Raw genomic sequence first — 12,704 nt, 5'->3', positions numbered from 1 at the left:
ATTGTAAGGGAAAGCTTTGATAAACCCCCCCCCCCCAAAAAAAAAAAAAGAAACTTGCCCAGCCTCAAGCTGCTTAGCATTTGCGATCTAACCAGAGCTGGCACATTCAGCTTAGAGTGGCCAATGACAGATTGTTCACACCAGTGCGGCTCTTTTCAAGAGGAATACAATCGTCAGGGAAAGCTTGGATCAAAACGAAAAAACCAAGTCAACGGTACCAGGGATTCCCAGCCAGTCTCCCATGCTGGTACTTGCCTAGCCTCAAGCTGCTTAGCATTTGCGATCTGACGAGGGCAGGCACATTCAGCTTAGTGTGGCCATTGACCGATTGCTTTCGCGTCTGCTAGTCTTTTCAAGATGAAAACAATCGTAAGGGAAAGCTTTGAGAAAAACAAAATAGCAAGTCAACGGTACCGGGGATTCCCAGCCAGTTTCCCATGCCGGTACTTGCCCAGCCTCAAGCAGCTTAGCGTTTGCGATCTGACGAGGGCAGGCACATTCAGCTTAGTGTGGCCATTGACCGATTGCTTTCGCGTCTGCTAGTCTTTTCAAGATGAAAACAATCGTAAGGGAAAGCTTTGAGAAAAACAAAATAGCAAGTCAACGGTACCGGGGATTCCCAGCCAGGCTCCCATGCCGGTACTTGCCCAGCCTCAAGCTGCTTAGCGTTTGCGATCTGACGAGGGCAGGCACATTCAGCTTAGAGTGGCCATTGACGGACAACTAGCACCACAGCGGGTCTTTTCAAGAGATATAAAATTGTAAGGGAAAGCTTTGATAAACCCCCCCCCCAAAAAAAAAAAAAAAAAGAAAAAAGAAACTTGCCCAGCCTCAAGCTGCTTAGCATTTGCGATCTGACCAGAGCTGGCACATTCAGCTTAGAGTGGCCAATGACAGATTGTTCAAACCAGTGCGGCTCTTTTCAAGAGGAATACAATCGTCAGGGAAAGCTTGGATCAAAACGAAAAAACCAAGTCAATGGTACCAGGGATTCCCAGCCAGTCTCCCATGCTGGTACTTGCCTAGCCTCAAGCTGCTTAGCATTTGCGATCTGACGAGGGCAGGCACATTCAGCTTAGTGTGGCCATTGACCGATTGCTTTCGCGTCTGCTAGTCTTTTCAAGATGAAAACAATCGTAAGGGAAAGCTTTGAGAAAAACAAAATAGCAAGTCAACGGCACCGGTGATTCCCAGCCAGTCTCCCATGCCGGTACTTGCCCAGCCTCAAGCTGCTTAGCGTTTGCGATCTGACGAGGGCAGGCACATTCAGCTTAGAGTGGCCATTGACGGACAACTAGCACCACAGCGGGTCTTTTCAAGAGATATAAAATTGTAAGGGAAAGCTTTGATAAACCCCCCCCCCAAAAAAAAAAAAAAAAAAGAAACTTGCCCAGCCTCAAGCTGCTTAGCATTTGCGATCTGACCAGAGCTGGCACATTCAGCTTAGAGTGGCCAATGACAGATTGTTCAAACCAGTGCGGCTCTTTTCAAGAGGAATACAATCGTCAGGGAAAGCTTGGATCAAAACGAAAAAACTAAGTCAACGGTACCAGGGATTCCCAGCCAGTCTCCCATGCTGGTACTTGCCTAGCCTCAAGCTGCTTAGCATTTGCGATTTGACGAGGGCAGGCACATTCAGCTTAGTGTGGCCATTGACCGATTGCTTTCGCGTCTGCTAGTCTTTTCAAGATGAAAACAATCGTAAGGGAAAGCTTTGAGAAAAAAAAAATAGCAAGTCAACGGTACCGGGGATTCCCAGCCAGTCTCCCATGCCGGTACTTGCCCAGCCTCAAGCTGCTTAGCGTTTGCGATCTGACGAGGGCAGGCACATTCAGCTTAGAGTGGCCATTGACGGACAACTAGCACCACAGCGGGTCTTTTCAAGAGATATAAAATTGTAAGGGAAAGCTTTGATAAACCCCCCCCCCCAAAAAAAAAAAAAGAAACTTGCCCAGCCTCAAGCTGCTTAGCATTTGCGATCTAACCAGAGCTGGCACATTCAGCTTAGAGTGGCCAATGACAGATTGTTCACACCAGTGCGGCTCTTTTCAAGAGGAATACAATCGTCAGGGAAAGCTTGGATCAAAACGAAAAAACCAAGTCAACGGTACCAGGGATTCCCAGCCAGTCTCCCATGCTGGTACTTGCCTAGCCTCAAGCTGCTTAGCATTTGCGATCTGACGAGGGCAGGCACATTCAGCTTAGTGTGGCCATTGACCGATTGCTTTTGCGTCTGCTAGTCTTTTCAAGATGAAAACAATCGTAAGGGAAAGCTTTGAGAAAAACAAAATAGCAAGTCAACGGTACCGGGGATTCCCAGCCAGTCTCCCATGCCGGTACTTGCCCAGCCTCAAGCTGCTTAGCGTTTGCGATCTGACGAGGGCAGGCACATTCAGCTTAGAGTGGCCATTGACGGACAACTAGCACCACAGCGGGTCTTTTCAAGAGATATAAAATTGTAAGGGAAAGCTTTGATAAACCCCCCCCCCCAAAAAAAAAAAAAGAAACTTGCCCAGCCTCAAGCTGCTTAGCATTTGCGATCTAACCAGAGCTGGCACATTCAGCTTAGAGTGGCCAATGACAGATTGTTCACACCAGTGCGGCTCTTTTCAAGAGGAATACAATCGTCAGGGAAAGCTTGGATCAAAACGAAAAAACCAAGTCAACGGTACCAGGGATTCCCAGCCAGTCTCCCATGCTGGTACTTGCCTAGCCCCAAGCTGCTTAGCATTTGCGATCTGACAAGGGCAGGCACATTCAGCTTAGTGTGGCCATTGACCGATTGCTTTTGCGTCTGCTAGTCTTTTCAAGATGAAAACAATCGTAAGGGAAAGCTTTGAGAAAAACAAAATAGCAAGTCAACGGTACCGGGGATTCCCAGCCAGTCTCCCATGCCGGTACTTGCCCAGCCTCAAGCTGCTTAGCGTTTGCGATCTGACGAGGGCAGGCACATTCAGCTTAGAGTGGCCATTGACGGACAACTAGCACCACAGCGGGTCTTTTCAAGAGATATAAAATTGTAAGGGAAAGCTTTGATAAACCCCCCCCCCAAAAAAAAAAAAAAAAAAAGAAACTTGCCCAGCCTCAAGCTGCTTAGCATTTGCGATCTAACCAGAGCTGGCACATTCAGCTTAGAGTGGCCAATGACAGATTGTTCACACCAGTGCGGCTCTTTTCAAGAGGAATACAATCGTCAGGGAAAGCTTGGATCAAAACGAAAAAACCAAGTCAACGGTACCAGGGATTCCCAGCCAGTCTCCCATGCTGGTACTTGCCTAGCCTCAAGCTGCTTAGCATTTGCGATCTGACGAGGGCAGGCACATTCAGCTTAGTGTGGCCATTGACTGATTGCTTTCGCGTCTGCTAGTCTTTTCAAGATGAAAACAATCGTAAGGGAAAGCTTTGAGAAAAACAAAATAGCAAGTCAACGGTACCGGGGATTCCCAGCCAGTCTCCCATGCCGGTACTTGCCCAGCCTCAAGCTGCTTAGCGTTTGCGATCTGACGAGGGCAGGCACATTCAGCTTAGAGTGGCCATTGACGGACAACTAGCACCACAGCGGGTCTTTTCAAGAGATATAAAATTGTAAGGGAAAGCTTTGATAAACCCCCCCCCCAAAAAAAAAAAAAAAAAAAGAAACTTGCCCAGCCTCAAGCTGCTTAGCATTTGCGATCTGACCAGAGCTGGCACATTCAGCTTAGAGTGGCCAATGACAGATTGTTCACACCAGTGCGGCTCTTTTCAAGAGGAAAACAATCGTCAGGGAAAGCTTGGATCAAAACGAAAAAACCAAGTCAACGGTACCAGGGATTCCCAGCCAGTCTCCCATGCCGGTACTTGCCCAGCCTCAAGCTGCTTAGCGTTTGCGATCTGACGAGGGCAGGCACATTCAGCTTAGAGTGGCCATTGACGGACAACTAGCACCACAGCGGGTCTTTTCAAGAGATATAAAATTGTAAGGGAAAGCTTTGATAAACCCCCCCCCCCAAAAAAAAAAAAGAAACTTGCCCAGCCTCAAGCTGCTTAGCATTTGCGATCTAACCAGAGCTGGCACATTCAGCTTAGAGTGGCCAATGACAGATTGTTCACACCAGTGCGGCTCTTTTCAAGAGGAATACAATCGTCAGGGAAAGCTTGGATCAAAACGAAAAACCAAGTCAACGGTACCAGGGATTCCCAGCCAGTCTCCCATGCTGGTACTTGCCTAGCCTCAAGCTGCTTAGCATTTGCGATCTGACGAGGGCAGGCACATTCAGCTTAGTGTGGCCATTGACCGATTGCTTTCGCGTCTGCTAGTCTTTTCAAGATGAAAACAATCGTAAGGGAAAGCTTTGAGAAAAACAAAATAGCAAGTCAACGGTACCGGGGATTCCCAGCCAGTCTCCCATGCCGGTACTTGCCCAGCCTCAAGCTGCTTAGCGTTTGCGATCTGACGAGGGCAGGCACATTCAGCTTAGAGTGGCCATTGACGGACAACTAGCACCACAGCGGGTCTTTTCAAGAGATATAAAATTGTAAGGGAAAGCTTTGATAACCCCCCCCCCCAAAAAAAAAAAAAAAGAAACTTGCCCAGCCTCAAGCTGCTTAGCATTTGCGATCTAACCAGAGCTGGCACATTCAGCTTAGAGTGGCCAATGACAGATTGTTCACACCAGTGCGGCTCTTTTCAAGAGGAATACAATCGTCAGGGAAAGCTTGGATCAAAACGAAAAAACCAAGTCAACGGTACCAGGGATTCCCAGCCAGTCTCCCATGCTGGTACTTGCCTAGCCTCAAGCTGCTTAGCATTTGCGATCTGACGAGGGCAGGCACATTCAGCTTAGTGTGGCCATTGACCGATTGCTTTCGCGTCTGCTAGTCTTTTCAAGATGAAAACAATCGTAAGGGAAAGCTTTGAGAAAAACAAAATAGCAAGTCAACGGTACCGGGGATTCCCAGCCAGTCTCCCATGCCGGTACTTGCCCAGCCTCAAGCTGCTTAGCGTTTGCGATCTGACGAGGGCAGGCACATTCAGCTTAGAGTGGCCATTGACGGACAACTAGCACCACAGCGGGTCTTTTCAAGAGATATAAAATTGTAAGGGAAAGCTTTGATAAAACCCCCCCCCCCAAAAAAAAAAAAAAAAGAAAAAAGAAACTTGCCCAGCCTCAAGCTGCTTAGCATTTGCGATCTGACCAGAGCTGGCACATTCAGCTTAGAGTGGCCAATGACAGATTGTTCAAACCAGTGCGGCTCTTTTCAAGAGGAATACAATCGTCAGGGAAAGCTTGGATCAAAACGAAAAAACCAAGTCAACGGTACCAGGGAGTCCCAGCCAGTCTCCCATGCTGGTACTTGCCTAGCCTCAAGCTGCTTAGCATTTGCGATTTGACGAGGGCAGGCACATTCAGCTTAGTGTGGCCATTGACCGATTGCTTTCGCGTCTGCTAGTCTTTTCAAGATGAAAACAATCGTAAGGGAAAGCTTTGAGAAAAAAAAAATAGCAAGTCAACGGTACCGGGGATTCCCAGCCAGTCTCCCATGCCGGTACTTGCCCAGCCTCAAGCTGCTTAGCGTTTGCGATCTGACGAGGGCAGGCACATTCAGCTTAGAGTGGCCATTGACGGACAACTAGCACCACAGCGGGTCTTTTCAAGAGATATAAAATTGTAAGGGAAAGCTTTGATAAACCCCCCCCCCCCCAAAAAAAAAAAGAAACTTGCCCAGCCTCAAGCTGCTTAGCATTTGCGATCTAACCAGAGCTGGCACATTCAGCTTAGAGTGGCCAATGACAGATTGTTCACACCAGTGCGGCTCTTTTCAAGAGGAATACAATCGTCAGGGAAAGCTTGGATCAAAACGAAAAAACCAAGTCAACGGTACCAGGGATTCCCAGCCAGTCTCCCATGCTGGTACTTGCCTAGCCTCAAGCTGCTTAGCATTTGCGATCTGACGAGGGCAGGCACATTCAGCTTAGTGTGGCCATTGACCGATTGCTTTTGCGTCTGCTAGTCTTTTCAAGATGAAAACAATCGTAAGGGAAAGCTTTGAGAAAAACAAAATAGCAAGTCAACGGTACCTGGGATTCCCAGCCAGTCTCCCATGCCGGTACTTGCCCAGCCTCAAGCTGCTTAGCGTTTGCGATCTGACGAGGGCAGGCACATTCAGCTTAGAGTGGCCATTGACGGACAACTAGCACCACAGCGGGTCTTTTCAAGAGATATAAAATTGTAAGGGAAAGCTTTGATAAACCCCCCCCCCAAAAAAAAAAAAAAGAAACTTGCCCAGCCTCAAGCTACTTAGCATTTGCGATCTAACCAGAGCTGGCACATTCAGCTTAGAGTGGCCAATGACAGATTGTTCACACCAGTGCGGCTCTTTTCAAGAGGAATACAATCGTCAGGGAAAGCTTGGATCAAAACGAAAAAACCAAGTCAACGGTACCAGGGATTCCCACCCAGTCTCCCATGCTGGTACTTGCCTAGCCCCAAGCTGCTTAGCATTTGCGATCTGACGAGGGCAGGCACATTCAGCTTAGTGTGGCCATTGACCGATTGCTTTTGCGTCTGCTAGTCTTTTCAAGATGAAAACAATCGTAAGGGAAAGCTTTGAGAAAAACAAAATAGCAAGTCAACGGTACCGGGGATTCCCAGCCAGTCTCCCATGCCGGTACTTGCCCAGCCTCAAGCTGCTTAGCGTTTGCGATCTGACGAGGGCAGGCACATTCAGCTTAGAGTGGCCATTGACGGACAACTAGCACCACAGCGGGTCTTTTCAAGAGATATAAAATTGTAAGGGAAAGCTTTGATAAAACCCCCCCCCCCAAAAAAAAAAAAAAAAGAAAAAAGAAACTTGCCCAGCCTCAAGCTGCTTAGCATTTGCGATCTGACCAGAGCTGGCACATTCAGCTTAGAGTGGCCAATGACAGATTGTTCAAACCAGTGCGGCTCTTTTCAAGAGGAATACAATCGTCAGGGAAAGCTTGGATCAAAACGAAAAAACCAAGTCAACGGTACCAGGGATTCCCAGCCAGTCTCCCATGCTGGTACTTGCCTAGCCTCAAGCTGCTTAGCATTTGCGATTTGACGAGGGCAGGCACATTCAGCTTAGTGTGGCCATTGACCGATTGCTTTCGCGTCTGCTAGTCTTTTCAAGATGAAAACAATCGTAAGGGAAAGCTTTGAGAAAAAAAAAATAGCAAGTCAACGGTACCGGGGATTCCCAGCCAGTCTCCCATGCCGGTACTTGCCCAGCCTCAAGCTGCTTAGCGTTTGCGATCTGACGAGGGCAGGCACATTCAGCTTAGAGTGGCCATTGACGGACAACTAGCACCACAGCGGGTCTTTTCAAGAGATATAAAATTGTAAGGGAAAGCTTTGATAAACCCCCCCCCCCAAAAAAAAAAAAAGAAACTTGCCCAGCCTCAAGCTGCTTAGCATTTGCGATCTAACCAGAGCTGGCACATTCAGCTTAGAGTGGCCAATGACAGATTGTTCACACCAGTGCGGCTCTTTTCAAGAGGAATACAATCGTCAGGGAAAGCTTGGATCAAAACGAAAAAACCAAGTCAACGGTACCAGGGATTCCCAGCCAGTCTCCCATGCTGGTACTTGCCTAGCCTCAAGCTGCTTAGCATTTGCGATCTGACGAGGGCAGGCACATTCAGCTTAGTGTGGCCATTGACCGATTGCTTTTGCGTCTGCTAGTCTTTTCAAGATGAAAACAATCGTAAGGGAAAGCTTTGAGAAAAACAAAATAGCAAGTCAACGGTACCTGGGATTCCCAGCCAGTCTCCCATGCCGGTACTTGCCCAGCCTCAAGCTGCTTAGCGTTTGCGATCTGACGAGGGCAGGCACATTCAGCTTAGAGTGGCCATTGACGGACAACTAGCACCACAGCGGGTCTTTTCAAGAGATATAAAATTGTAAGGGAAAGCTTTGATAAACCCCCCCCCCAAAAAAAAAAAAAAGAAACTTGCCCAGCCTCAAGCTGCTTAGCATTTGCGATCTAACCAGAGCTGGCACATTCAGCTTAGAGTGGCCAATGACAGATTGTTCACACCAGTGCGGCTCTTTTCAAGAGGAATACAATCGTCAGGGAAAGCTTGGATCAAAACGAAAAAACCAAGTCAACGGTACCAGGGATTCCCACCCAGTCTCCCATGCTGGTACTTGCCTAGCCCCAAGCTGCTTAGCATTTGCGATCTGACGAGGGCAGGCACATTCAGCTTAGTGTGGCCATTGACCGATTGCTTTTGCGTCTGCTAGTCTTTTCAAGATGAAAACAATCGTAAGGGAAAGCTTTGAGAAAAACAAAATAGCAAGTCAACGGTACCGGGGATTCCCAGCCAGTCTCCCATGCCGGTACTTGCCCAGCCTCAAGCTGCTTAGCGTTTGCGATCTGACGAGGGCAGGCACATTCAGCTTAGAGTGGCCATTGACGGACAACTAGCACCACAGCGGGTCTTTTCAAGAGATATAAAATTGTAAGGGAAAGCTTTGATAAACCCCCCCCCCAAAAAAAAAAAAAAAAAAAGAAACTTGCCCAGCCTCAAGCTGCTTAGCATTTGCGATCTAACCAGAGCTGGCACATTCAGCTTAGAGTGGCCAATGACAGATTGTTCACACCAGTGCGGCTCTTTTCAAGAGGAATACAATCGTCAGGGAAAGCTTGGATCAAAACGAAAAAACCAAGTCAACGGTACCAGGGATTCCCAGCCAGTCTCCCATGCTGGTACTTGCCTAGCCTCAAGCTGCTTAGCATTTGCGATCTGACGAGGGCAGGCACATTCAGCTTAGTGTGGCCATTGACTGATTGCTTTCGCGTCTGCTAGTCTTTTCAAGATGAAAACAATCGTAAGGGAAAGCTTTGAGAAAAACAAAATAGCAAGTCAACGGTACCGGGGATTCCCAGCCAGTCTCCCATGCCGGTACTTGCCCAGCCTCAAGCTGCTTAGCGTTTGCGATCTGACGAGGGCAGGCACATTCAGCTTAGAGTGGCCATTGACGGACAACTAGCACCACAGCGGGTCTTTTCAAGAGATATAAAATTGTAAGGGAAAGCTTTGATAAACCCCCCCCCCCAAAAAAAAAAAAAAAAAGAAACTTGCCCAGCCTCAAGCTACTTAGCATTTGCGATCTGACCAGAGCTGGCACATTCAGCTTAGAGTGGCCAATGACAGATTGTTCACAACAGTGCGGCTCTTTTCAAGAGGAAAACAATCGTCAGGGAAAGCTTGGATCAAAACGAAAAAACCAAGTCAACGGTACCAGGGATTCCCAGCCAGTCTCCCATGCCGGTACTTGCCCAGCCTCAAGCTGCTTAGCGTTTGCGATCTGACGAGGGCAGGCACATTCAGCTTAGAGTGGCCATTGACGGACAACTAGCACCACAGCGGGTCTTTTCAAGAGATATAAAATTGTAAGGGAAAGCTTTGATAAACCCCCCCCCCCAAAAAAAAAAAAAAGAAACTTGCCCAGCCTCAAGCTGCTTAGCATTTGCGATCTAACCAGAGCTGGCACATTCAGCTTAGAGTGGCCAATGACAGATTGTTCACACCAGTGCGGCTCTTTTCAAGAGGAATACAATCGTCAGGGAAAGCTTGGATCAAAACGAAAAACCAAGTCAACGGTACCAGGGATTCCCAGCCAGTCTCCCATGCTGGTACTTGCCTAGCCTCAAGCTGCTTAGCATTTGCGATCTGACGAGGGCAGGCACATTCAGCTTAGTGTGGCCATTGACCGATTGCTTTCGCGTCTGCTAGTCTTTTCAAGATGAAAACAATCGTAAGGGAAAGCTTTGAGAAAAACAAAATAGCAAGTCAACGGTAAAGGGGATTCCCAGCCAGTCTCCCATGCCGGTACTTGCCCAGCCTCAAGCTGCTTAGCGTTTGCGATCTGACGAGGGCAGGCACATTCAGCTTAGAGTGGCCATTGACGGACAACTAGCACCACAGCGGGTCTTTTCAAGAGATATAAAATTGTAAGGGAAAGCTTTGATAACCCCCCCCCCAAAAAAAAAAAAAAAGAAACTTGCCCAGCCTCAAGCTGCTTAGCATTTGCGATCTAACCAGAGCTGGCACATTCAGCTTAGAGTGGCCAATGACAGATTGTTCACACCAGTGCGGCTCTTTTCAAGAGGAATACAATCGTCAGGGAAAGCTTGGATCAAAACGAAAAAACCAAGTCAACGGTACCAGGGATTCCCAGCCAGTCTCCCATGCTGGTACTTGCCTAGCCTCAAGCTGCTTAGCATTTGCGATCTGACGAGGGCAGGCACATTCAGCTTAGTGTGGCCATTGACCGATTGCTTTCGCGTCTGCTAGTCTTTTCAAGATGAAAACAATCGTAAGGGAAAGCTTTGAGAAAAACAAAATAGCAAGTCAACGGTACCGGGGATTCCCAGCCAGTCTCCCATGCCGGTACTTGCCCAGCCTCAAGCTGCTTAGCGTTTGCGATCTGACGAGGGCAGGCACATTCAGCTTAGAGTGGCCATTGACGGACAACTAGCACCACAGCGGGTCTTTTCAAGAGATATAAAATTGTAAGGGAAAGCTTTGATAAAACCCCCCCCCCAAAAAAAAAAAAAAAAGAAAAAAGAAACTTGCCCAGCCTCAAGCTGCTTAGCATTTGCGATCTGACCAGAGCTGGCACATTCAGCTTAGAGTGGCCAATGACAGATTGTTCAAACCAGTGCGGCTCTTTTCAAGAGGAATACAATCGTCAGGGAAAGCTTGGATCAAAACGAAAAAACCAAGTCAACGGTACCAGGGATTCCCAGCCAGTCTCCCATGCTGGTACTTGCCTAGCCTCAAGCTGCTTAGCATTTGCGATCTGACGAGGGCAGGCACATTCAGCTTAGTGTGGCCATTGACCGATTGCTTTCGCGTCTGCTAGTCTTTTCAAGATGAAAACAATCGTAAGGGAAAGCTTTGAGAAAAACAAAATAGCAAGTCAACGGTACCGGGGATTCCCAGCCAGTGTCCCATGCCGGTACTTGCCCAGGCTCAAGCTGCTTAGCGTTTGCGATCTGACGAGGGCAGGCACATTCAGCTTAGAGTGGCCATTGACGGACAACTAGCACCACAGCGGGTCTTTTCAAGAGATATAAAATTGTAAGGGAAAGCTTTGATAAACCCCCCCCCCAAAAAAAAAAAAAAAAGAAACTTGCCCAGCCTCAAGCTGCTTAGCATTTGCGATCTAACCAGAGCTGGCACATTCAGCTTAGAGTGGCCAATGACAGATTGTTCACACCAGTGCGGCTCTTTTCAAGAGGAATACAATCGTCAGGGAAAGCTTGGATCAAAACGAAAAAACCAAGTCAACGGTACCAGGGATTCCCAGCCAGTCTCCCATGCTGGTACTTGCCTAGCCTCAAGCTGCTTAGCATTTGCGATCTGACGAGGGCAGGCACATTCAGCTTAGTGTGGCCATTGACCGATTGCTTTCGCGTCTGCTAGTCTTTTCAAGATGAAAACAATCGTAAGGGAAAGCTTTGAGAAAAACAAAATAGCAAGTCAACGGTACCGGGGATTCCCAGTCAGTCTCCCATGCCGGTACTTGCCCAGCCTCAAGCTGCTTAGCGTTTGCGATCTGACGAGGGCAGGCACATTCAGCTTAGAGTGGCCATTGACGGACAACTAGCACCACAGCGGGTCTTTTCAAGAGATATAAAATTGTAAGGGAAAGCTTTGATAAACCCCCCCCCCCAAAAAAAAAAAAAAAGAAACTTGCCCAGCCTCAAGCTGCTTAGCATTTGCGATCTAACCAGAGCTGGCACATTCAGCTTAGAGTGGCCAATGACAGATTGTTCACACCAGTGCGGCTCTTTTAAAGAGGAATACAATCGTCAGGGAAAGCTTGGATCAAAACGAAAAAACCAAGTCAACGGTACCAGGGATTCCCAGCCAGTCTCCCATGCTGGTACTTGCCTAGCCTCAAGCTGCTTAGCATTTGCGATCTGACGAGGGCAGGCACATTCAGCTTAGTGTGGCCATTGACCGATTGCTTTCGCGTCTGCTAGTCTTTTCAAGATGAAAACAATCGTAAGGGAAAGCTTTGAGAAAAACAAAATAGCAAGTCAACGGTACCGGGGATTCCCAGCCAGTCTCCCATGCCGGTACTTGCCCAGCCTCAAGCTGCTTAGCGTTTGCGATCTGACGAGGGCAGGCACATTCAGCTTAGAGTGGCCATTGACGGACAACTAGCACCACAGCGGGTCTTTTCAAGAGATATAAAATTGTAAGGGAAAGCTTTGATAAACCCCCCCCCCCAAAAAAAAAAAAAAAAAAGAAACTTGCCCAGCCTCAAGCTGCTTAGCATTTGCGATCTGACCAGAGCTGGCACATTCAGCTTAGAGTGGCCAATGACAGATTGTTCAAACCAGTGCGGCTCTTTTCAAGAGGAATACAATCGTCAGGGAAAGCTTGGATCAAAACGAAAAAACCAAGTCAACGGTACCAGGGATTCCCAGCCAGTCTCCCATGCTGGTACTTGCCTAGCCTCAAGCTGCTTAGCATTTGCGATCTGACGAGGGCAGGCACATTCAGCTTAGTGTGGCCATTGACCGATAGCTTTCGCGTCTGCTAGTCTTTTCAAGATGAAAACAATCGTAAGGGAAAGCTTTGAGAAAAACAAAATAGCAAGTCAACGGTACCGGGGATTCCCAGCCAGTCTCCCATGCCGGTACTTGCCCAGCCTCAAGCTGCTTAGCGTTTGCGATCTGAC

General features: G+C 48.0%; 40 pseudogenes; all 40 read right to left on the bottom strand.

Moving 5' to 3' along the window:
• Nucleotides 1–206: 206 nt before the first annotated feature.
• On the bottom strand, nt 207–325 carry LOC143800814 (5S ribosomal RNA; annotated as a pseudogene).
• Nucleotides 326–973: 648 nt separating this feature from the next.
• On the bottom strand, nt 974–1,092 carry LOC143797939 (5S ribosomal RNA; annotated as a pseudogene).
• A 77-nt stretch (nt 1,093–1,169) lies between these two features.
• LOC143800329 (5S ribosomal RNA) lies at nt 1,170–1,288 on the bottom strand (annotated as a pseudogene).
• Nucleotides 1,289–1,538: 250 nt separating this feature from the next.
• LOC143800599 (5S ribosomal RNA) lies at nt 1,539–1,657 on the bottom strand (annotated as a pseudogene).
• Nucleotides 1,658–1,734: 77 nt separating this feature from the next.
• LOC143799299 (5S ribosomal RNA) lies at nt 1,735–1,853 on the bottom strand (annotated as a pseudogene).
• A 246-nt stretch (nt 1,854–2,099) lies between these two features.
• LOC143800813 (5S ribosomal RNA) lies at nt 2,100–2,218 on the bottom strand (annotated as a pseudogene).
• Nucleotides 2,219–2,295: 77 nt separating this feature from the next.
• On the bottom strand, nt 2,296–2,414 carry LOC143799298 (5S ribosomal RNA; annotated as a pseudogene).
• A 246-nt stretch (nt 2,415–2,660) lies between these two features.
• On the bottom strand, nt 2,661–2,779 carry LOC143800603 (5S ribosomal RNA; annotated as a pseudogene).
• A 77-nt stretch (nt 2,780–2,856) lies between these two features.
• On the bottom strand, nt 2,857–2,975 carry LOC143799297 (5S ribosomal RNA; annotated as a pseudogene).
• A 251-nt stretch (nt 2,976–3,226) lies between these two features.
• LOC143800811 (5S ribosomal RNA) lies at nt 3,227–3,345 on the bottom strand (annotated as a pseudogene).
• A 77-nt stretch (nt 3,346–3,422) lies between these two features.
• LOC143799296 (5S ribosomal RNA) lies at nt 3,423–3,541 on the bottom strand (annotated as a pseudogene).
• Nucleotides 3,542–3,792: 251 nt separating this feature from the next.
• On the bottom strand, nt 3,793–3,911 carry LOC143798614 (5S ribosomal RNA; annotated as a pseudogene).
• A 244-nt stretch (nt 3,912–4,155) lies between these two features.
• LOC143800809 (5S ribosomal RNA) lies at nt 4,156–4,274 on the bottom strand (annotated as a pseudogene).
• A 77-nt stretch (nt 4,275–4,351) lies between these two features.
• Nucleotides 4,352–4,470, bottom strand: LOC143799295 (5S ribosomal RNA; annotated as a pseudogene).
• A 247-nt stretch (nt 4,471–4,717) lies between these two features.
• Nucleotides 4,718–4,836, bottom strand: LOC143800808 (5S ribosomal RNA; annotated as a pseudogene).
• Nucleotides 4,837–4,913: 77 nt separating this feature from the next.
• LOC143799294 (5S ribosomal RNA) lies at nt 4,914–5,032 on the bottom strand (annotated as a pseudogene).
• Nucleotides 5,033–5,485: 453 nt separating this feature from the next.
• LOC143799293 (5S ribosomal RNA) lies at nt 5,486–5,604 on the bottom strand (annotated as a pseudogene).
• Nucleotides 5,605–5,850: 246 nt separating this feature from the next.
• LOC143800807 (5S ribosomal RNA) lies at nt 5,851–5,969 on the bottom strand (annotated as a pseudogene).
• A 77-nt stretch (nt 5,970–6,046) lies between these two features.
• On the bottom strand, nt 6,047–6,165 carry LOC143798584 (5S ribosomal RNA; annotated as a pseudogene).
• A 246-nt stretch (nt 6,166–6,411) lies between these two features.
• LOC143798493 (5S ribosomal RNA) lies at nt 6,412–6,530 on the bottom strand (annotated as a pseudogene).
• Nucleotides 6,531–6,607: 77 nt separating this feature from the next.
• Nucleotides 6,608–6,726, bottom strand: LOC143799291 (5S ribosomal RNA; annotated as a pseudogene).
• A 257-nt stretch (nt 6,727–6,983) lies between these two features.
• LOC143800598 (5S ribosomal RNA) lies at nt 6,984–7,102 on the bottom strand (annotated as a pseudogene).
• A 77-nt stretch (nt 7,103–7,179) lies between these two features.
• On the bottom strand, nt 7,180–7,298 carry LOC143799289 (5S ribosomal RNA; annotated as a pseudogene).
• Nucleotides 7,299–7,544: 246 nt separating this feature from the next.
• LOC143800806 (5S ribosomal RNA) lies at nt 7,545–7,663 on the bottom strand (annotated as a pseudogene).
• Nucleotides 7,664–7,740: 77 nt separating this feature from the next.
• Nucleotides 7,741–7,859, bottom strand: LOC143798582 (5S ribosomal RNA; annotated as a pseudogene).
• A 246-nt stretch (nt 7,860–8,105) lies between these two features.
• LOC143798492 (5S ribosomal RNA) lies at nt 8,106–8,224 on the bottom strand (annotated as a pseudogene).
• Nucleotides 8,225–8,301: 77 nt separating this feature from the next.
• Nucleotides 8,302–8,420, bottom strand: LOC143799288 (5S ribosomal RNA; annotated as a pseudogene).
• Nucleotides 8,421–8,671: 251 nt separating this feature from the next.
• On the bottom strand, nt 8,672–8,790 carry LOC143800805 (5S ribosomal RNA; annotated as a pseudogene).
• Nucleotides 8,791–8,867: 77 nt separating this feature from the next.
• LOC143799287 (5S ribosomal RNA) lies at nt 8,868–8,986 on the bottom strand (annotated as a pseudogene).
• A 250-nt stretch (nt 8,987–9,236) lies between these two features.
• LOC143798613 (5S ribosomal RNA) lies at nt 9,237–9,355 on the bottom strand (annotated as a pseudogene).
• A 246-nt stretch (nt 9,356–9,601) lies between these two features.
• Nucleotides 9,602–9,720, bottom strand: LOC143800804 (5S ribosomal RNA; annotated as a pseudogene).
• A 442-nt stretch (nt 9,721–10,162) lies between these two features.
• On the bottom strand, nt 10,163–10,281 carry LOC143800803 (5S ribosomal RNA; annotated as a pseudogene).
• A 77-nt stretch (nt 10,282–10,358) lies between these two features.
• Nucleotides 10,359–10,477, bottom strand: LOC143799286 (5S ribosomal RNA; annotated as a pseudogene).
• Nucleotides 10,478–10,733: 256 nt separating this feature from the next.
• On the bottom strand, nt 10,734–10,852 carry LOC143800802 (5S ribosomal RNA; annotated as a pseudogene).
• A 444-nt stretch (nt 10,853–11,296) lies between these two features.
• On the bottom strand, nt 11,297–11,415 carry LOC143800801 (5S ribosomal RNA; annotated as a pseudogene).
• Nucleotides 11,416–11,492: 77 nt separating this feature from the next.
• LOC143798839 (5S ribosomal RNA) lies at nt 11,493–11,611 on the bottom strand (annotated as a pseudogene).
• A 248-nt stretch (nt 11,612–11,859) lies between these two features.
• Nucleotides 11,860–11,978, bottom strand: LOC143800799 (5S ribosomal RNA; annotated as a pseudogene).
• A 77-nt stretch (nt 11,979–12,055) lies between these two features.
• On the bottom strand, nt 12,056–12,174 carry LOC143799285 (5S ribosomal RNA; annotated as a pseudogene).
• A 251-nt stretch (nt 12,175–12,425) lies between these two features.
• LOC143800798 (5S ribosomal RNA) lies at nt 12,426–12,544 on the bottom strand (annotated as a pseudogene).
• Nucleotides 12,545–12,621: 77 nt separating this feature from the next.
• Nucleotides 12,622–12,704, bottom strand: part of LOC143799284 (5S ribosomal RNA) — a 119-nt pseudogene continuing 36 nt past the window's right edge.

Source organism: Ranitomeya variabilis, chromosome 1 (assembly GCF_051348905.1).
Source record: "Ranitomeya variabilis isolate aRanVar5 chromosome 1, aRanVar5.hap1, whole genome shotgun sequence".
In the NCBI taxonomy this organism is placed as follows: Eukaryota; Metazoa; Chordata; class Amphibia; order Anura; family Dendrobatidae; genus Ranitomeya; species Ranitomeya variabilis.
This window is presented reverse-complemented; position numbering and strand designations above follow the sequence as displayed.